This window comes from Gobius niger (assembly GCF_951799975.1).
Source record: "Gobius niger genome assembly, chromosome: 16".
In the NCBI taxonomy this organism is placed as follows: Eukaryota; Metazoa; Chordata; class Actinopteri; order Gobiiformes; family Gobiidae; genus Gobius; species Gobius niger.
Genome location: NC_136867.1, coordinates 2,627,737 through 2,651,205, shown reverse-complemented (window position 1 = coordinate 2,651,205; position 23,469 = coordinate 2,627,737). Strand labels below are relative to the sequence as shown.

The 23,469-nt window shown below is 40.9% G+C and overlaps 1 protein-coding gene across 3 annotated transcripts in view; it reads right to left on the bottom strand.

The window, feature by feature from the left end:
* Positions 1–21,631, bottom strand: part of luzp1 (leucine zipper protein 1) — a 76,302-nt gene extending 54,671 nt beyond the window's left edge. For all 3 annotated transcript variants that reach the window (XM_079573185.1, XM_079573186.1, XM_079573188.1), the window contains exon 1: positions 21,104–21,631. The gene's annotated coding sequence lies outside the window, so the exon portion shown is untranslated. The remainder of the gene's footprint in view (positions 1–21,103) is intronic.
* Positions 21,632–23,469: the final 1,838 nt, after the last annotated feature.

The window sequence follows — 23,469 nt, the reverse complement described above, 5'->3', positions numbered from 1 at the left end:
GAGCGAGGGCGGGCCAGGCGTGACAAATAAAAGGTCAGGCTACAGAAGAAATAACATTTACTGTGGAAGGAGCAGGGAGGAGGGGCCGTTTCCATGGCGTCCACACATTCCTCCATGGAAACATGTATATTTGGTGATCAGAAGAAAAATAATCGGTGGGAGGAATTTGATGTGAGAGCTGCCCTGACGATTTCAAACGGGGAGGAAGGGAGGAAGAAAACATGGCGGAGTGGACACAACCGCGCTCATCAATGAAGACAATCCAATGTAATATTTCTTATTAAAATGCCAGTTCAATAGAAGAGAAACATTAGACCCACCATGTGGATAATGGGGGTATGTTCCTTAACCACAGGCCTAGGGCTGCTTGTGCTCAGCCTGGCACGAGCCAGACTGATCCTCCATGTAAAGACATACATGGGGATACAGTCACTGACTCCAGCAAAACCAAGACGAACCAATCATAGCACGGGAGGCGGGAGTTAACGGTGCATCATCTTCCGCGCCAGGATTTCCCATCAACCAGTGCTCCTCCGGGCCGCAACCAAAACAGTGAAGATGGCGGCCACAACACAACGATCTTTTACCAGTGCCCTTTGTTCTATTTTAAATGAGCTGGACTTGTCCTTAAAGCCACAGAAGCTGCTCTGAGCACTTTCACCAGAACATTTACTCCACTGCACATGTGGACGACAAACAATCATGGTGGAGGACGTGAACGCTTTGTGTTTGATTGGTTCGTTCAAACCGCGATTGTACATTTGCACATTTAAAAAACAAAACAAAGTGCTGCTGATGAGATCAAGCAATAAAACCAATGCAATACAAAGTAGCTCCACTACTACATGAATAAATACAAAACAATAAATAAAACAGATCAAAAACAATAATAAGGATACAACAGATAAGAATTAAATAAACCGACTGATTGCAAACTTGTTCAAGCGACCAACTAGAAGTGCGTAACACTGACACCAGCAGCCCTTTTTAGATAAACATAATATTGAAATGGTGATGACAGGTGCAAGGTCTGAAAACTCAATCACAGAAAAATGAAAACACACACTTTTTTTGATAATTTTAACAGGCTTTGCCACTGTTTTCATTCACATCCCGTGGTCTCAGACTGGTATCAGTAGTTACCTGAGGCCGGCAGATCAGAATAAATGGTATTGGAGCATCATTAAGTTTAGGGGAGAGCAGGGAGGGTTGGGTCACACAAGACATTTCTTAGGCTTTCAACATTTTGGCATGATACTAATGCTGCCTACACACCGAACTGCACGGAGCGCGCTGTTGCTTCTATTTTGACGCTCGTACGTGTTCACCTCAGGCGGAACTCAGGAAAGGCACTTCAGATCACAGCAGCTGATCGTCAGCGCATTTACATTGACAATACACAGGAATCAGCCGTGTTTGGTCTGAATGCAGCTGAAGTCTGCCATCATTATGACATCACAGTCAGTGACCGGTGTCTCTTTTATTAACTCTACAACATCTTCCCCACTTTCCCCTATATCCTACAAACACTGGAGCAATCTGAGTGAGCACTCTCCTCCTCTGCATCAGAATGGTCAAATGTCCAATATATTATTTTGATTTCACACTTTGCCTTTGTGTCACTGCTTTGTTGGCTATGTGTTAATCTTTGTGCATGTTGGGTTATTAAGTGTCACACACACAAGGAAGTTGGCAAACGCTCGCTTGATAATTTAATCAGTCACCAATGAACAGAGCTCTGGTATTTACTGTGGGCAAATATGAAACATGTGGTCATGGAGTGGCTTTATTGTCCTGGCCTGGGTAAAGGTCTCAGTGAACGCTCATAGCTTTGTAGATTTACTGTCAGTGTGGAGTAGGTTCTCTTCTTGTCGAGTTTTTTTTTAATGAGACACCTTCCTTCAATGTTTGGTGTTAATGTGGGAGACAGTACATGAACTGTGCCATTTACATGCCCATACACTGCGTCACCTGCTGTGCTTCCATGACACTGTCTGATTCTAGACTTTGATCTAGTTCCTGGAAGTAGACAATTATAACCTCAAGCCTTTTTGTACCAGAAAGCTTTAATGCAATATTTTATAAAAAAGGAAAACAGAAGTCAGCCCATTGTTCACACACTGTGTTCAACCAGGGGTGGGGAATACATTTTCACAAGGAGCCACATCAGAAACCTGAATTGAGTCAGAGAGCCGCACAATCAATAACTCAAACTTATTCTTCTCAACTTTATCCAATTGTAAATTGCACTAAATTGTGTCATTTGAATAGCATATGCTGTTATTTAGTAGGACTGTCACTTTTATATCAAGCCAAGGACTAAACCACATGTAATTAGAAACTCCAAATCAGTACTAAAAACCCACCTGTTCAAACTAGCTTTTCCATAAACCCCCTTTGTTGTTTTGTTTTTATTTCCCATGAAAAAGTGTATTTGAATGTCCAAAAAAGCGCTATACAAGTTTGATGTATTATTATTATTATTATTATTATTATTATTATTATTATTATTATTATTATTATTATTATTATTATTATTATTATTATTATTATTATTATTAATCAGGCCAAAACAGGTCTACGGCAAAACTAAACAAGACAAAGGATACAAGGGACCAAGACCCCCGTCATTTTCAAACAAAACGCCTCTTCCTCGGATGTGTGAACACCACTTTGGAGTCAATAGGACACTATAGGGGGCTAACTTCACACAGGTGAACTACTGTACTGTCATCCAAGTCCAGACTTTATGAAGAAAAAAAGAAAAGAAAAAAAAACCTCAGCGGTAATTGACAGTGACACTCCATGGGGAAGTGCACTCGTGTGTGAATCGTTATTCAGGCTATTCAACTTCTTATCCTCATTAACTTCTACCATCACACAGAAAACACCTCTGCACTTCCCTTCAGTTTGTGGGAAATGCTTTGCAAACAGACAACGGCTGTCCCTAGCTTGAAGTTGCTGCATAGCCCCATTTAAACTTTGTAGAGAGACACGATGTCCCCGCCGTGGCCCGTGTGCAGCGATAGCGAATGCCTCATTGAGAGCAAACCGTCTGTGCAGACATTAAAACTCAATGCAGTGGTCCTTGTGATATCCATCATTCTGCTCAACGATACGCCTTTTGTTTTTAGTTTAGCCTGGTACTCCGTTAGACAGAGGCTGAGTCATGTTTTGCCCGTTCTGCCAGTGCTGGTCACCGCGACACCGCTACTAGAAAAGGCGCAATTGCGCAGCGGATGCGTCATGGAAAAAATATTTTAGGGAAAATGAGCGGCGGGCCGGACTAAAGTGCTTGGCGGGCCGGACCAGGCCCTCGTGCCAGCGTTTGTCCAGGTCTAAACTATACAGCACATCTGCATCCAGGGATCTGTCTCAAGATTGTAGTCAGGAGAACATGTTTAGATGACTGACCTATTGTGCGTGTTTCAGATTGATGGGGAGATTCCAAATCATCAACTTAGTGCTGGTCACCCTCTCCACTGCAGCACCGTTGATTGCTAGAGGAGCATGCTGGACCCTCGCTCTTCGAAAGTCCACAACAATCTCTTTTGTCTTCTCCACATTTAGAGAGAGATTGTTCTGTGTGCACCACATGGCCAGACTCCTCACTCACTCCTGTAGTTTGACTCGTCTCTGTTGCTGATGAAGCCCACCACTGTTATGTCATCTGCAAACTTGCTGAAGAGGTTTGAGTCGTACTTTGGAGCGCAGTCATGGGTCAGCAGAGTGAACAGGAGGGGTCTGAGCACACAGCCTTGGGGAGCCCCCGTGTTCAGTGTGATGGTTCTGGAGGACACGTACAGCCTGTGGTCTCCCCGTCAGAAAGTCTAGCAGCCAGTTGCACAGTGATGTGTTGATCCCCTTGTGGAGCAGTTTGTGTATTCGCTGCTGTGGGATTATAGTGTTGAATGCTGAGCTAAAGTCTAAAAACAGCATTCTAACGTAGGAGTCTTTTGTTTTTAAGGTGAGTGAGGGCTGTTGGATCAATAAGCAAACTGGTCTGGGTCCAGCGTGGGAGAACAGACTTGATGTGGTCCATGACAAGCCTCTCAAAGCACGTCATAAGAATTGTCATTAAAGCAGGAGAGAGGTGACTTCTTTGGAACTGGAATGATGATGGTTGCTTTGAGGCACGTTGGGAAAACAACCTGCTGCAGAGATGTGTTAAAAATATTATTTATAATAATTGTGTCTTAAATGGTTTGGTTTGATATCCTCGTAAAGCTCTGACAATCCTAAACAACACAGCATAATCAGAATATTGCCGTTCCCTTTGTGGAAGACGCCGACCACAAAAGTCTGCAGATCTTTGACATATTATGGCTGGGCAATTCATCGAATTTTATCGAAATTGCAATCTCTGCTTTAGTTAATCTCAATAGTGGTTCATGGGACTTTATAATCGACAGGTTTAAAGCCTCAACTTTGGCAGAAACAGCTGCTAGTTTTGTTTCTTATGTGTCATTAGTTGAGCTGAGGTTTGTTGAAAAGGTCTGTCTGTTGAATTGAAAATAGAGATCGATCCATATGAGAAAAAAAAAATCCTATATATATATATTTTAAATATCTAATAAATATATTCTAATTTACATTACAAAGCTTTACAGCCCCTTCAGTAAACTTTTAGTCATATAATATTCCACTGTTCTACTTAAAAGTATTTTGAAAGGGATATTTCAGGATTTTTGACATAGGGCCTCATTCATCCAGAGTGTTGCTGATTTCTGGAGATATTTTTTTTGTAATTCATGCATAGCGCTAGGCTAGTGCAAAGCTAGCGCATTTCTATGGTATCATAAAAAATCCTGAAATATCTCTTAAAGGTATCAAAATCTTTGTAACAGATATGCCAACAAAATAAACCTTACCGTCACAGAAAATACAGGCAATTTATGTTCTTATTTTTAAATGAATACTTAAGATGAAATAAAACTTGCCTTCGACACTGTTTCCCCATATTTATGTCAGTAATCGACAGCAAAAGTTTCAAATTGATCCCTACATTCCCTTTTTTGTTCTCAGTTCACGTGCAGCGTCTCGCCTTGTGACCAGCCGCCAACAAGACCTGACAAAGGCATGATTGGTACAATGGGAAAACGTCTGCTCCTGCGCTGTTGGCGCTGGGGGAACGACAGCAGAGGAAGCGCCCTCCAAACGCCTGCTGGAGTCCAGGGAGGAGTCCTTTTTTCTCGTGTGAATTCCTCTGCACGGCTTTATTTTCTTAGGTGTTCCTGTACGAGCGGCAGGGCCAAAACTTCCCGCCCTGTGCTGATTGTTATCTTGTCTCCCTTCCCCGCACTCTCTCTCACACACACAGAGTATTTTTGGAACTTAATGAAAAAGGCAAAATCCGAATGTGTATACCTTAAAAGGCATGTCTGGGTCAGCTGGGTGGAAACTCAACTTATTAAACGCCCCCTTAACTGTCTTTTACTTCTTTTTTTTCAGCCTTTCAGGGCATCCAGAGCAGGAATGCTACTAGGTACGGGTGCGGGGGGTGCAGAGAGAGGTGGGGTAACAGGGCATACTTGGCATAGTTCCGGAGCCATTCCAGTCTGGTTCAAGGTAGTTTGGGAGCAGACGGGAGAAGGAAAAGTGGAGCAGAGAAAATTGCTTCCTGTTTGTCATGAGGTGGTGTGAAAGTGGATGTGAGGGAGTCGGACCCAAACCTCAGTCTTCCCAATGTAGTTGACATTATGGGTCAAAGTTGTCGTCCACTGCGGGTGGCACAGCCATCAAAGGTAAACCCAAGAATGGATTCAATTAAGACAATGTTAAACGGGTGACGGTGGTGCAGTTGGTAGAGTGAGTTGTCTCATGATCGGAAGGTTGGGTGTTCAAATCCCAGCTCCTGAAGGTGCCCACTGTCGTTGTGTCCTTGGGCAAGACACTTCACCCACCTTTCCTCCAGTGTGTGTGTGTATATTAGAGTGTGAATGGGTGACTGGTTACTTGCTATAAAGCGCTTTGGGACTGAGCCTAAATGAACACTTATAAATTAAATAATAATGAACTAGAGCCAAAGCCTGTTTTCTGCCTCTCAGCTTGTGTCCCTTGGATCCAATTCCGCGAATGCCTCAATTAGAGCAGAGAGCCTTTATAGTGCTCCGTTTAGAGCACGGCCCCGTTTAGAAGACCGATAAGGCTGGAGCTTGACCCCTGGGGTTCGGTACCCATCCCCATTTACAATATTCATTCGTCAATGGCCACACGCTAACAGACCTGACTTCAGTGCGAGTACAGCTGTTAGGATCACAATCAGAATAGATTTTTTGCCATTGTCACAACAAAACATGAAACATAAAACTCTGATGAAGGCTCTTGAGTCATCTTCTGTACTTCTTCAGACTCAAGAACCTTCATCGAACATAGACAACTCCTGCACGACTGAGATCCTAGACAGACATGAAACTCCAACTACATAATGGACATCACAAGCAGAAAGTGAACCTGCCCAACTGAAAAGACTTGAAGACAGTTCGTGACGCACATACTTAAGTGAAAGGAGCAGCCTACTGACTATGAAAATACTTCTCAGCTTCAATGAGCTTCTGCTGTGGAATGTGGTGCACCTTTGTGATCTCACAGTTGGTCATATCAGTCAGGTGTTAGGGCAATGGTCCGTACACTTAAGCCATAAACCAGTCAATTGTGACAATTAAAGAAGCGAACAGATTGCACAACAGTCAGCTTAAATATACAGTGCCTCTCAAAAGTATTCATACACCTTGGACTTTTGCACATTTTGTCATGTTTTCAACCCTAAACATAAAGATTTTATTTTGATTGTTTACTGAACGTTCACACACAAGTAACAGACAACTGTGAAGTGAAAGCAAAATGATACATGATTCCGTTATTTTTCAAAAAATAGAAAAGTGAAAAGTGGGGCGTGCATAAGTATTCATACAGCATTTTCTGAGTGCATTAAATTGCCTTTATAACATTCCTAATGACTCCAGAATGTTGCACACCTTGGCCTAACCATTAAATAGAGGCCACCTGTGTGTAATCTACTCTCAGTATAATTTCAGCTGTTCTTTTAGGCCCTCAGAGCTATGGTCGGAGTGTATTGGTCACTAAACAACATCATGAAGGTCAAGGAGCACCAGAGAGGTCAGGGATAAAGCTGTGGAGAAGTTTAAAGGAGCGTTAAGTTATACAAAGATTTCCCAAGATTTAAACATCTCCCGGAGCAACTGTTCAATCCATCATTCAGAAATGGAAAGAGTAAAGCACCACTGCCAACTTACCAAGACACGGCTGTTCACCTAAAATATTAGATCGAACAAGGAGAGCACTGGTAAGAAATACAACCAAGTGCCCCAAGATAACTCTGGAGGAGCTGTGAAGTCCTGCCGCTGAGCTGGAGGAATCTGTACAAGGGACAACTATAAGTCGTATCTACACAAATCTGGCCTTCATGGACGAGTGGAAGAAGAAAGCCATTATTGAAAGGAGGCCATAGGAAATCCCGTTTGAAGTTTGTAGAAGTCATATGGAGGACACAGCTCCATGTGGAAGAAGGAGCTTTGGTCAGATGAGACAAAAATTGAACTTATTGGCCCAAATGCAAAACGTTATGTATGGAGCAAACCTAATACTGCTCATGGTCCTGAGTGCAACATCCCCAGTGTCAAATATACGGGGGGGAGCATCATGCTGTGGGGCTGCTTTTCCTCAGCGGGGACTGGGGAGACTGTAAGAATAGTTGGGAAGATGGATGGAGCCAAATACAGAGACATTTTGGAGGAAAACCTGCTGGAGTCAGCAAGAGAACTGAGGCTGGGGGGGAAATTTACCTTACAGCAGGACAATGACTCGAAGCACAAAGATAAATCTACATTGGGATGGTTCAATAAAAACATATTAATGTGTTAGAATGGCCCAGTCACAGTCCTGACCTAAATCCTATTGAAAATATGTGGAATAATCTGAAAACAGCTGTTCACAAACGTTCTCCTTCTATGTGACAGAGCTTGAGTTGTTTTGTAAAGAGGAATGGGCTAAAATGTCAGTCTCTACATGTGTAAATTTTGTAGAGTCAAACCCCAAAAGACTTGCTGCTGTTATTGCAGCAAAAGGGGTTCCACAAAGCATTAAGTCTGGCATCCGCACAGTAAAGTGAAGATTACTGCGCAGTAAAGTGAAGATTACTGCACGGATTTCGAACTACTCCTGGTATTATTACGCCTTACAATATAGTCCCCCCTTTTATCCGCCTAGAAAATCCACATTGTTTAATTTTGTGTAATTATACTTTGTAGTGGAACACTTCACGTAACCATATTTAAATAGGGAAAACGTGGAAGAGCTTGGTAGCTTCTATCTTGTTTTGGAGCTATAGAGGAGAGCAGGAGAGGCTAAATGCTAACGCCGTCTGCACTGTGTTTACGTGATAGAAGGCTCGGGTGAAGACCAGACAGGTCCTAAAGAACTCGTCAAAGCTAAGGTAAGAACATATCTCAGTATGTAAAAATGGTGGCCTATTCCTTTAATAATGATTATTAAATAAATTCCCTTTGAGCAGCACTGCACTAATAGACCTGATGTTTTGAATATTTCTGTAAATTAAATGTAGCCTATACCTGTATGCATCTTTCAATGTTGCTCCAATAAACTAAACTTAACTAAAAGCATATAAGTTTACCATGATCTTGTTTGCAATTGAATAGAAATCTAAACTGTAATGTAATTTGGGGCGACAGTGTACCCCACTGTTGGTAGAGTGGGTCGTCTCATGATTGGAAGGTCGGGGATTCGAATCCCAGCTCCTGAAGGTGCACACTGTCGTTGTGCCCTTGGGCAAGACACTTCACCCTCCTGCCTCCAGTGTCTATGTACACTGGTGTGTGAATGGGTGAGGGGATCCTTGCTGTAAAGCGATTTGGGCCTGATGAAGATAGGAAAGCACTTTATAATTTACCATTTAATGCTCGACATTAGAAAGGCACTGGCTGCAGTTATTTGGACACGTCATTCCCTTTGAAAACAACCAACAGCTGCTAACCCTGTAGCTTAGACCGCCGTAAACAAGATCTGAAAAGCGTGTAAGTCTTGTGGAAGTTTGGCTTTTTTATTTGGATTTGTTTAAAGGTGATAAGGGAAAATATGAATACATTTAGAGATACTTAATTTAATTTGAAACTTTTGCTAAACATTACTGATAAAATGATGAGTATATTGCAAGTTTTCCGTCATTTTATGTTTTCATATAAAAAATGCAGACAAATGGCCAAAATTGATGACATAAATAATCTAAATAATGGACGGAGCCAAAGTGCAGTTAAGTCCAAGACTGGACAGTTTGGAGTCCATAAGAGCTACTAAAGTGGAGATGTTTTTTGAGTGGAACCCAAACTCATTTTTGAGAAAACGACCCTAAAGTTTTGAAACTTGTGCGCAAGCAAGAATGTTTTTCTCCTGTCTCTAGCTGCTGCTGCCTCCCACAAAGGAAATTACCATATTTGGATTACACAGCACAATCTCAAGCACCTTCCGCAGTACAAGTGGATACAAAATATGTCAATATTTGGAAACCGGCTTTTGCAGTGCCATGTTGTAGTTCATGGATATCTCCAACTCACTGACAAAATGTCATCAAATAAGCATTGAAAAGGGTAAATCTTGTCTTGTTTATTATAGACATTAAAACTAGGATGTGAAGTTATCTGAAATGTCGGAACAATCACAATTCAGATTTTTGTCTTTCTTTCCTAAATATCTTGCTGCCCAAAGGTGAAGTGTACATGTGTAACACCTGTAACGTCATCTGCACCTCCTCAGCTGGTCTATTCCTGTCCAGGGGTTACTGAGTGCTGCCCTGTGCGGGTCGCCCACGCTTAAAGAGCCAGAGCACCAGTATAAATAGAAGCGGACGGCGAAGGGCTAACTCCATCTCTGCCCCATATCCATTACACAACCACTACACATGTGTAGGTGCACTGACCCAGACTGCAGGCATGCTCACTGAGGAGCCTGACACTGAATGGCTCAGCAACATATCTCATTGGTGCCAGAGTTAATGAAACTACTAATAAATAAAATAATAATAAAATAAAATGAATAATTACACTGCTCGACAAAGAACAGAGGAGTAGCATTGCCCAGGTGGACAAAGGCTTTCCAACCCCAACAACAAAACTGTATGCCCTAACAATAACGAAATGACATCGAGAAATTTACATTAAAAAATGACTTTGTTGTTTTAGTGCAAATAAATGATACAAATTGAAATTAAATCTTAAGTCTAAAGTCTTTTATGCCAAAGATTTACTGGTACCTCGCCCTACCGATACCTGATTGATACTTTTTTAGATTAGATTAGATTTAACTTAATTGTTCACCGAGGTGGAAATTTGTCCACCTACAATACCCACACTAAAATATGTGTCATCAAAAACCAGACAATCAGACAATAATGTGAATTTATTGCATAAAAGACAATTTTTTTCAAAGTTTAAAGTATAGTGTAACTGAGCTGAAACAAACAAGTCCCTTTTAAGTGCTGTCCCTGGACCAACAGCATCAACATGGTTTGTTAAGATATATTTTTTGGTACCTGCTTTCGATACTATTATTTTTTCAATCAGCCCCAATATCATTAATTTTGAGTGCGGAAGAGGGAGAGGATTACTGAAAGAGTATAACAATGACATACAGCCGTAAATACACAGTCTGACTCCCTGGCAACACGTGACGTCAATCCAGATGTAATTCCAATCTGGGGCAATCTTCCTGCATCAGCATCAGGGCTCGCTGATATGCCAAATGGCAGCATGACCAGCACTGACAGCTGGGTTTGGCCTGGTTCTCCCCGGGATCTGTGTTTCATCCGTGGTCGTAGCCAGCCCCCCCCCCCCCGATCCCGACTTAGGCTGATAATTACCCTCATTGGACACCCCTAATGACCAGGTTCTGGTTTCACCCAAAGCAGAGTCGACCATTTTCTGGAAAGTGGAAAAGTGATCACGCATGGAACAGGCCTGGGAAGACAGACTGGGACAGGGGTCTGCATCTGGGGGCGAGGAGATCACCGCTAATAACACATATAGTGACGCTGCTCGTGAACACATTACGCAAATAAACTAATCTGATTGCACGGGATCGTTCAGATTTTTCGGATACCACTAACGGAGGCGGGGGGGTCCAGGCTGATTCCCCGCTGTATAAAAAAATAGAGAGAGGAATCATTCTGGTCTCACCAGGCTAGTTGTAAAACACCCTTCCCGGTGTGAAGTGCTTTGGGTGACTAGCCAAGAAGTCCTCTGTCGACCAAAAACATGCCCTGAGCAGTGAAAAAGCACTGTGGCATGGCGCTGACCAAACCTACAAATAGTGTTGTCAATGTCGACGTTAACCAGATTTACAATATAAAAGCTCTTGGTGAGATTATGTTAACAATGTTACGACCCGCAGTAAACCGCTGTGACGCATCATGAGCCGTAGAGTGTTTGCACCAAACTGTGCCAATCATTGGTAACGGCTGAACAAACAGCACAGTGTTAAATCTAGCCCAAAACACATGAAGTCAGCTGCAGGTTCAATAATCCCATAATCCCCATAATAATTAAATTCATAATACTGTGGCGAGAGTGAATCTATAGCAATCTGCCACCAGGAGCCCCGTAACGCATTGTGCCATTGTACGAAGGTATCCGCGACACGGCATGCTGGCGGTGGTGCTGCAACCGCACTATGGGGCCACTCGTTACATTCTCCCGCAACCCAAAGTCCCACATCAGCATTTCAGCTAAAACGCCAACGTTAACTTACTGCTATAGAGCTGTGGGAGACGGTCACGCAGGTGAGTCAGAGGTTTGAAGTATTGCTGCATTTGGAGACACTTTTTCCTGCACATTCCGCAAACAGGAAAACTGTCTCTATCAACTGTCCTTCGGCTTTCTTAAAATACCCAAAATGTGCCCAGACTTCAGGTCCTAGGTCCTCTCTGAAGGCTGATAGATCCTGCGCACTGTCGTGTCGGACATGATTCCAGCTTCCATAAAGTTTTGTTTTGGTTGTAGCTACAGAGTGCGCCTGCGCGGCAGCTTTAGCAGATGAGACGGCGGCTCATTTTGCCTAAACCGTGGGCGCTGTAATCCACCGCGGTAAAATATTTTTTCAAAAACAAGACAGTAATTATTATTGTCAACAATTTTACAGGGGTTTACCGCTACACCGGTAACCGTGACATCCCTAGTGTACATGAGGTTTCTGTGTGGGGATAATTAAGTCTTTACTAACAGTTATATTATTCACCAAATAATAATAAATAATAGTAATAATGCATCGGTTTTATATAGCGCTTTTCTGGACACTCAAAGACGCTTTACATTGCATTATTCATTCACTCCATACCCGGTGGTGGTAAGCTACTATTGTAGCCACAGCTGCCCTGGGGTAGACTGACGGAAGCGAGGCAACCAGTCTGCGCCATCGGCCCCTCCGACCACCACCACTCACTCACTCACTCACTACATTCGCTAGGCTTCCTGGTGTTACTAAACGGTCTCCCATCCAAGTACCGACCAGGCCCTTCCCTGCTTAGCTTCCAAGGTCTGACGGGATTGGGTATCGCAAAGGCGGTATGACCACAAATAATGATGAAAGAAATCTTCAAAAACATGCATCCACAGCTTTGTTACTTTTATTCGTCTCCCAGGAAATTTGTTTTGGAACAGAGAAACTGCTAAAACTTACACAATCACCACACAACACCACAGGTGCACATTAGTGAAAAGTGTTCAACCCAATCAACAACTTGTTGAGTGCTCACTGTTCTGACATTTAGATTTAGAAAAAAGTATATGATACAAATTTACTGATTAGTTGTTTCCAAAGTCTGGTCTACTAGTTAAGAATCAGGATATATCGGGATTGTCTTATATCACATCCATATAAAACTGTCTTCATACATCCAAATCAAACGGTCCTCACACATCCATATAATCCAAATATAACTGTCCTCACACATCCATATAATCCAAATAATAATGTACTCACACATCCATGTAATTAAAAAAAAAAAAACTGTCCTCACACATCCATATAAAACGGTCCTCACACATCCATATAATCCAAATAATAATGTCTTCACACATCCATATAAAAGTGTCCTCACACATCCATATAATCCAAATAATAATGTCCTCACACATCCATATAAAACTGTCCTCACACATCCATATAAAACTGTCCTCACACATCCATATAATCCAAATAATACTGTTCTCGCACATCCATATAATCCAAATAATACTGTTCTCACACATCCATATTATCCAAAAAATACGGTCCTCCCACATCCATATAATCCAACTAAAAATGTCCTTACACATCCACAGAAAACTATCCTCTCACATCCAAATAATCCAAATAAAACTGTCCTCACACATCCATATAATCCAAATAAAACTGTCCTCACACATCCATATAAAACTGTCCTCAGACATCCATATTATCCAAATAATATTGTCCTCACATATCCACAGAAAACTGTTCTCAGACATCCATATTATCCAAATAATACTGTCCTCACACATCCATATAAAACTGTTCTCACACGTCCATATTATCCAAATAATACTGTCCTCACACATCCACAGAAAACTCTTCTCACACATCCATATAAAACTGTTCTCACACATCCATATAAAACTATCCTCTCACATCCAAATAATCCAAATAAAACTGTCCTCACAAATCCACAGAAAACTGTCCTCTCACATCCATGTAATCCAAATAAAATTGTCCTCACACATCCATATAAAACTGTTCTCACACATCCATATAATCCAAATAAAACTGTTCTCACATATCCACAGAAAACTGTCCTCACACATTCACATAAGACTGTCCTCACACATTCATATAAGACTGTCCTCACACATCCATATAAAACTATCCTCACACATCCATATGATCCAAATAATACTGTCCTCACACATCCATATAAAACTGTTCTCACACATCCATATAAAACTGTTCTCACACATCCATATAATCCAAATAAAACTGTCCTCACACATCCTTATGATCCAAATAATACTGTCCTCACACATCCATATAAAACTGTTCTCACACATCCATATTATCCAAATAATACTGTCCTCACACATCCACAGAAAACTCTTCTCACATATCCATATTATCCAAATAATACTGTCCTCACACATCCACAGAAAACTCTTCTCACATATCCATATAAAACTGTTCTCACACATCCATATTATCCAAATAATACTGTCCTCACACATCCACAGAAAACTCTTTTCACACATCCATATAAAACTGTCCTCACACATCCATATAAAACTGTCCTCACACATCCATATAAAACTGTCCTCACACATTCATATTATCCAAATAAGATTGTCCTCACACATCCACAGAAAACTGTCCTCTCACATCCATATAAAGCTGTCCTCATACATCCATATAATCCAAATAATGTCCTCACACATCCATATAAAACTGTCCTCACACATCCATATAATCCAAATAAAACTGTCCTCACACATCCATATGATCCAAATAATACTGTGCTCACACATCCATATAAAACTGTCCTCACACATTCATATAATCCAAATAAAGTTGTCCTCATACATCCATATAATCCAAATAAAACTGTCCTCACACATCCATATAATCCAAATAAAGTCGTCCTCACACATCCACATAATCCAAATAAAACTGTCCTCACACATCCATATGATCCAAATAATACTGTCCTCACACATCCATATAAAACTGTCCTCACACATCCATATAAAACTGTCCTCACACATCCATATAATACTGTCACTTGTCACAGAGACCATTCCCCTTGTCACTTGCAGCAACCTACTTTTAAGGAAGTTTCTTGGTATTGGTTAGTGTCGAATACTGGTACATACTCAATCCCCAGTATCGGTATCAGTATCAGTATCTGTAGTGAAAAAGCTGAATTGGTGCATCTCTAGCCTCTGGTGTTATGTAAAATGAAACTTTAAATATGTAAAGATTTTAAAAGTAATGCGTGCATTTAGTCAACGAATGAAAATTGTAGTTGTAAGCCTGGATAAAGTTTTGCGTGTATCTCTCTTGGACATATTCAGCCGGAATGAGCAAAATAAAGCTGGGACTGTTTCTTCACAGTCACTGCACTGTGACCCAGCGCACAGCTTGGATTTGAACTTTTTCATTCACACAAACTCACTTGAGTATGATCTTACACACTGAGGACCGAAAGCATATCTGCTTCAGACCTTGGATTCAACAAGATGATGATCAGAGGAGAGAGGAGGAAAGAGAGGAGGAGAGTAGAAATACCAATCGTTCATGACTCTTTTGAGTCGGTTTAAATTAGACCTCGATTGTGAAAAGAAAAAGAAAGAATTCAGTCAGTTTTATACCGATGAACCCTGAAAGAACACAAGAATCAGCTCTACAGCAGAGCAGAGTGTGAAAATCAGTCCCATTGTAAATAATTAAGTAAGTAAGTGCTTTATTTGTCATTTTACAATGATGTTAAGGTTGGTCATGTAGTTTTGGATGATTCAAATCAAAAGGTGAGCCTATTAGCGATTGCATCTTAGATAATGTAAGCTATCTGGCCGGTATCATTAATATATATATTATATATATTAATATATTATTTATATATATGTATATATATATATATATACACACACACATACATTGCGCGCGGGTCCGCAGTGGATCCCGCGCCTCCTGTGCAGCGTGTTTTGAAGTTTTTAAGTGTTTTTAAGTTTATTTTATGATTCAGAGTTTGTCTCCTTTATTGAATATTAACAAAGGTTGTCCTATTGTGTGTGGTTATGAAACACAGATAATATATTCTAATGTCAAATTATAAAATATAACAAACAAACAAGTGAGGATAGCTTCATTAACAGCTAATAGCAAGGCTTTTCTCGCTGTAGCATAGTTAGCAGACGGCTAATGTTGTTTTTAATCATTCTACAGAATGCACAAATCATATAGAATATATTGAAAAAGTATAGAGCTAACTTGAGGCGGGTGTGCACTTGTTTTCACACCAATATTTACTGTGTATGAGGTCCGCTCTACACGTAAGAACTGGAGAGAAACTAAAGGCACTCTGCAGACGTAGCGCTTACAACCAAACTTGTTACAGCCGAACTTGTGATTGGCTACGTGAACTGTCAATCAAACAATAAAGATACGCATGCATCGAGTCCTTCGTTATATCTAAAGTGGCTTGTTTAAATTTCCCTTGACTTATCTTCTGGTTCAACACGAGCAGCAAAACATTTTACATATCCCTCCTTTAAGATATGAAGTGAATTCTCAGTCGATAACAGCGGGAATCCAACCTCTCTCCTCGGTCTACTGACACTCCTGTTCCACTCTCACATGTACTTGTCCGGACTCCTCACACATGCTACAATCTGCTGACAGCAACCGCCCTGTGGTCTCCTAATACTCCAAAAACTTAACTGGTCTCACCACCGGCTTCAAAAGATGCAGAAAATATAAATAAATAAATGTAAAAACATTTCTTAAATTCTTAGGATTTGCAAACATTTCATCAAACAGAGGAAAGAGAATTGAACAAAACGGGAAACTTTGAGCAAAAAAGATAAAATAAATAAGGTTAATTTAAGCAAAAACTGCAGCTGAACATGTTTTAGATTTTGGTATTTTCAATGAACTTATACAGTATATTGTAGAGTGTCAACAACATTTTCCAACAAAATCACATTTAATGCCAGTTTGAATCCAACTGAATGCTTTTTAATTACATTTAAAGCCTTGATTTTGGTAAAATTCATTGAATGACTTTTAATGCTGTTGAATGCCCCACAGAAACCCTGTGCTTATCAGCTTGTAAAACAACAACAAAAAAGAATGGCTAGACAGGATGGCTAAGACACTAACTCAAAACTAGATAAAAAGACATTCACTAATAAAAAGTGTGACAAGACGCTGGTACAGTCTTCAGATGAGGGTTGAGCTGCTCTGTTGGCTTGGTTTCTTGTGCGTCACGTTCTGAACAGGTCAAGGCAGGTCTGCTGGGTTTGCTCCTCTTTACGAGCCCCACCTGGCACTCTCTGGCACTGCCACTCCGGATCCACGCATGCACATGCACCACTCTGTGCACGTGTAAGGCTAAAGGCACTCAGTGTTGTAAGGCTAAAGGATGCATGTGTAGGCAGGTAAAACAAACAAACAGGCCTGTGGCCACCACACTGCACTTAGTCACAAGGCTCATTCAGGGGATGGAATTCAGATATTCATTCAACAAACATGAGCACATAAAGTCACTAATAGTATTTAAGGCTTGAGAGATGCTGCAAATGAAAGCATTTGATTTTTTACGCAGTGGTCGAAATGGAGATTTTTAGTTTAGTTTCCTCCCTTAACATCTTCATTTTCCTGTGAGAGTATAAAGAAGACTTAACTTCCCCTGTGCTATGCTTATTTTATGACGTTTTGAACCTAATAGAAAACTAATAGAAGAATCTCATACATTTAAGAATATGTTCATTATGCTAATACATAATAAAACCACTGCTAACAGAAATGTGTGTTACTTGAATAAGAACCATGTAATGTAGCCCAGTGGTTAAATAATACCAGACTTTGTGATAGACCTGCTCAATATTTTGACAAATTATATTTATTGCAACATTAGGTAAAGCAATATCCATATCAAAAGATGCCGCAGTATATTGCAAAAAAAATAACAGAGGTTGCACTTGACGCAGTCTAAAACAACTAGACAGTCTTGGTCATGATTTTCTTAGCCTTTTTTGGTCTTGGTTTAGTATTTTACAATAGGTCTGGTCTCAGTCTATCATTACAAGTACACGAGTCTCAACAGTCTTTATTCAGAATGTATCACAACTTGGAGTGTGACAATATATTGATTTATCATGATATTTTGCGGGAGGATACAATACTTTCTATCCTGATGTTGATACTTTTGATGCTGTCATGCATATTAATGACTGATGTCATGCATATTAATGGCGCAGGGCAATAATGATATTACTTTAAACGATTACAGGTATAATTCTAAAATATCATAATTATAAAAAAATATTAATTTGGGGTTGATTTATTCCTTTTGAAACATGACTGTGGTTTCTTCTTTACATGTAAATGACGTCAGTGACAGATCTATATACACATGTTCAGTAAGTCAGGGATCATTTAAATTCCTTTATTTAGGAAATGATGTGTAGTATGTGTAGTATGTTTAAAAAAATCGTGATGCATCGTAGATTATTTTTGTGCAATATATCGATTATCGCTGGATCAGCGGATCGTCAGATTATGGTTATTGTGAGCCATGTATTGTGGGTGACTCAGAGGTTCCCATCCCTAATCACAACATGAACTCCAACTACTCCAATAAAAGCCTTAAATTGCATGCTCAGACTATTCAGCGTAATAAAAACCTCCATTTTGTGTACCTATACAGTAAGATCCTTTTTTCTTCAAATTCTGAATATATCTTGTATAATGGACATAGTAATACACTTGAGTAGTGATATGCATTGTATCAGGAAGTCTCATAGTGTGAAGATGTTGGCAATAAGCCAGCCCTATTATAGAATGTCATTTTTTCCATCAAATTGTGTCTAAAAAATTCAATGTTTTAGTATTGAACCATTGAACCATTTACAACAAATAAACCTGTGACTGCCATTAAATAAATTGTGCAGTCCTAAATATCCACGTATCAGAGCAATACTGACTGGATGTTTGGGTGAATAGGCCACAGCTGATGTGTCCAGGCCTGTAGCACTTTATCTGTAAAGTGCTTTTCAAGTGCATCACAAAGGGCTTTGATGTTTGTTATTACAAACAATGAAAGACGAAGCCACTAAATTATAATGTTACTCATTCCTAACTTTCCAAACATGTTAGTATCATCCTGATCCTTCACAAGGACGAGTTGATAGGCACATCACAACATGCAGGGTCACGTCTCAGGGTCACTTTCACAGAAATGCTAGAAAACAAGTCTGTATTTCTGTGAAATTGATGCAAATGCTTAACAATTAGATGCAGTGCTTTTCCCACAAATGTCTGAGTTTACAAAGGAACAAATCTTGTTGACCAAGATGATGACTTCCTTCCTTCCATTAATGAAATTTAAGGGCTTCATTTTGGCACAATTCATTTTGCAACTTTATAATCTGACTTTATAACAGGCCTACCTTTTCATGTAGGCTTTTGTAAAATGTGCCCCTTTAATTGTGCCTAGAACCGTATGGAAAAACCAAGACCGCCTGTAGCTTCATGAGGACATGGCATAGCCATGAGCAAACATCCACAACTGTCGTTATCTGGCCCACAGGAGCTGCTTCTCCACCTGCCAACTCTACAGTACTGCAGACTAACTGCACACTTAGGTGCCCCTTTAATTCCTCCTGAAAAAAGAAAAGAAAAAAAGCCCGGAACCAGAGTGTGCAGACTACGTGCAACACATGTAGCCATTATGCCCCGAACAGTCTTCAAATGGGACGGTTTTCGTGGGGTGTGGGTATTCCCCCTGAGCTCCGGCGGACACGGTCAGCGGCCGAGAGGAGCCCAAGAGGCGGAGGACGAACCAGGGCTAAACTTGTCGCAGCTTGACTTTCTGCAGTCTCCTCTATGGGTCTACTCACTCGGGAGACCTCTGCAGCCTGGAGCCGCTGCAGGTTCACCACTGCAGATCCACAACCGCACATTTATTTGAACTTTTGTTATTTGGAAAAAGTAGCCTTCATATTTTTGCGATCTTTATCTCAAGATTGTTTCTGACACATCTATAGATGATACATGCAAATAGTTCTATTTAAAGGCTCTATGCCTGATGTTTTAGGTTTACAAACAATCCTAGAGGGAGAGTGTTTATAGGCTACATTTGAAATGTTTGATTGGTCCAAAGTCATTCCGAACTTTCCAATTCCCAATTTATTGCAGCAATGAGTAAAAGCATGTTCCAGGCTGTCATGGTAATGTAAACGACAAGCCTCTGCTAGTGTACAGGAAATAGAAAGGTTTAAGATTTAATTAATTTAATCACTTTAGAACTGTTTCCACAAATGTCTGCCTTTACAGAATACACAAGGCCAACAATAGGTTTAGTCCACTTCATTCTATTAATTATTTTACACTACCTTGATACATTGTATCTAACAAAATGTAGTACAATGTAATCTGCTTTATAACCATGTGTAATAACTTATGTAATACATACACAGTGGAATAATGTGTATTAGTACTTTGCAGGTACACAATGTAATAAAACATATGAGCTTTAGGGTTTGGGTTAGAGTTAGGATCTTGTCCTGTACCTCCAAACTACAAATACGTATCATTCCATCGTGTATCTAACCCACAGCTGATTCCATTATTACAGAGCACATTACATTGTACTACATTTGGCAGGTACAATGTATCAAGGGTAGTGTAAAAGTGTTACCCTTAATAATAAATCAGTAACATTTTACAACCTGGATAAATGACTGGGGCTTCATGAAAAGGCAATATTCAATAGTTGAACTTTGCGACAACAACATTATTGCATTATCATTATTTTCAGCACAGTAAGTTTGATTGAGTAGGCTATAGGCCTGAACAAAACAATTATGTAATTCGTTTTTTGTTTGTTATATTATTGTATCAGAGTAAAAAGTACATTAGGACCAAACCAAGACAAAAATGGAACTACATGAGAATCATCACAGTTTTAATTTAACATGAAGACTGTATTTGCCAAACAATGTGTAGTAACATTGCGGCTTCTTGCAATAAGTACCAACAAATATTGTGAGAAGGATCATTTGCCAATAGCCTAAAACAAGTGTCCAAAACAAAGGTGTTTTATAAGTAGCTTGTTAAGTTTTTTCATTGATTTTTTAGCCCGCTTTTGTTTGGATTCAGTTGTTTTGGTCATCTAAACAGCAGATGGCGCTGTCTCGAAAAGAAACGACTGTCGTGAAACGGCTGTCGTGAATCTGCAGCGGCTCCTTCCTGCAGATGTGGATCACACTGTGGCCGAAAACACTGCCTTGTACCTTAGCGCTAACTCACACATCTGCTATTCAGGCGAGGCACAAATGTCCCAGCTCACCTTGAACTGGTCCCCGGCACGGTCTGACAAACAGGACGGTAAATCCACAACTTCTCACGCAGTTGACGACACTCGCGTTTGCCGCATAGTCTTCCCCAGACGGACCGAAGCGCGGCGAGGTGTGCGCCAGGCTCCAAAACGCGCTTTCTCCGCCGCTATTTCCACCTCCCCTGTCCGAGACGCTTGCATTCCAGCGCGGGCTTAACAATGAAAAAAGGTGGGCTGGTTTTTCCTTCTGGGCTGCCGGAGGAGGAGGACCCACCCCTCGGGATGACTGTGGCCGGTCTGACCGCAGAGAGAACGCCCTTCCCGGCTGCGAGGGCCCGCCTCTCTGCCCCTCTCGCTCGCTCGCTCGTCTGGTACGTGTGCGTAAATAAAAGTGGAGGCTGGACGGAGAGGGCAAAGAGTTTTTCGAGCAGAATTTCAATGAGACTGGTCCAAATATAGCGGGCCATGAATAGTGCAAAGGAAAACGGCCTGTAATAAACTATCCAAACGACTGACCTACGGGCTTTTCTTGGTCCGGAACATTTCAGCTGCAGACAGTGCCACAAGTTTAGTTTGGAGGGGCTGTAGCAGCGGTGCCCAGAGCCAGTTTCTCACAGAGAAGCCAAAAGTCTGGGTCTACACAAGCGGAGAGAAGAATGCGAGGCCAACAAAATGATATGCAAATAATAATTACAGGCTCTAGTCTATAGCCTACCTGATTAGGTTTGTTTACAACAACTGAAGAGTTTGAACTGTTAGTGGTGGTCCATGTGCTACCTGCCCCGCAACTTTTTTTCTACTTTTACAACCCACAACTATTAAAAAGTTGCCTATACACATTGTAAGTCTGAATGGACCACAAGCTGAATTCTGCCTGAAAAGGTGCTTGAAAGATGCAGTAATAAGACAAAGTAAGGAGTTCTGAATATCTTAAGTTTAATCATTCTTAAGCAACAGGCCACCGTTTTTCCATACTGAGATATGTTCTTACCTGAGCTTAGACGAGTTGATACGTACCTGTCTGGTCTTTGTGCCTGCGGAAGAGCGTGGTAGTTTCCAACTTCATCCCCGTTTGGAGCTATAAGAATACATTGGGAGAGGCCATAAACATCTTTTGTCGTTTTGCGTGACTGAGCGCACGCACAAAGACCAGACAGGTACGCATCAACTCGTCTAAGCACAGGTGAGAACATACGGTGACCTGTTCCTTTAATGAACGGGACTGGTGTGTCTCCTCCTCTTACGCTCTTTCTCTTAGCCCAGGGATGTCCAAACTTTTTTCATGGGGGGCCGCCTATTGAAGTTTACACGGGATGAAGGACCGTAGATCAGTAGTTAGTGCCGCAAAACCTTCTACTAGCAGAGGTTTAAATTGTGCCCCACCTCTATTTAAGCTTAAAACCTTCATGCCAGCTCAGTCTCACAATAAAAGGTTAGTTGTTTGGTTAGAATTGTATAGAATTATTACATTTTAAATAAAAAGGTCCATCTCTGGTGATGTGTACCGATACAGCAAGAGGCCGAGGGCCACCATAAATTGGTCTGAGGGCCGCATTTGGCCCCCGGGCCGCACTTTGGACACCCCTGTCTTAGCCCTTTCCCTCACAGCTGCATCAGGCAGAGAGGTAACCCTAAAGCAGGAGACATTGTACTCCATGAACGCATTCTACACTGCAAAATGCTGCTTTTTTATGAAAGTCTGCCTCATATTTACATCAAAAACCTACTGTAAAGATGTGATTTGCAGGTGACAATGGGAAAATAAATGTAGAGATATCAATTTGAAAGTTTTGCTGAACATTACTGGTATAAATATGAGAAGAAAATGTATTGCAGTTTTTCTGTCATTTTATATTTTCATAATAATATTAAGGCATTTGTGCATGAAAATGCCCAAAATTGCCTAAATAATGTTCGGCGACAAAATCTAAATAATGGATAGACCCAGATTAAAATGTATGATTTTTTTTTTATTGACATATTAGCAACTAAGATTTTTTTAGAGGGATTTTGGATCTTAGGATTTCAATAAACTAATCATAAGTGAAAAAAATCTGTAAAAACTGAGATTCCGCCTTGGTTGGGGCTTCCTCTGCAAACAGCAACAATTTGAATCTCGCTGACTCCGGCAAAACCAAGACGAGCCAATCATAGCACGGGAGGCGGGAGTTAACGGCGCGTCATCTTCTGCGCTAGGATTTCCCATCAGCCAGTGCTCCTCAGGACTATAGCCAAAACAGCGAAGATGGCGGCCGTGACACAACGATCTTTTACCAGTTTTCTTCTGTTGTAAATGAGCTTGACCTAGAGCCACAGAAGCTGCTCTGAGGACTTTCACTTTTGCATCCTGCATACCCTGGGGCATATACGTTCCCTGT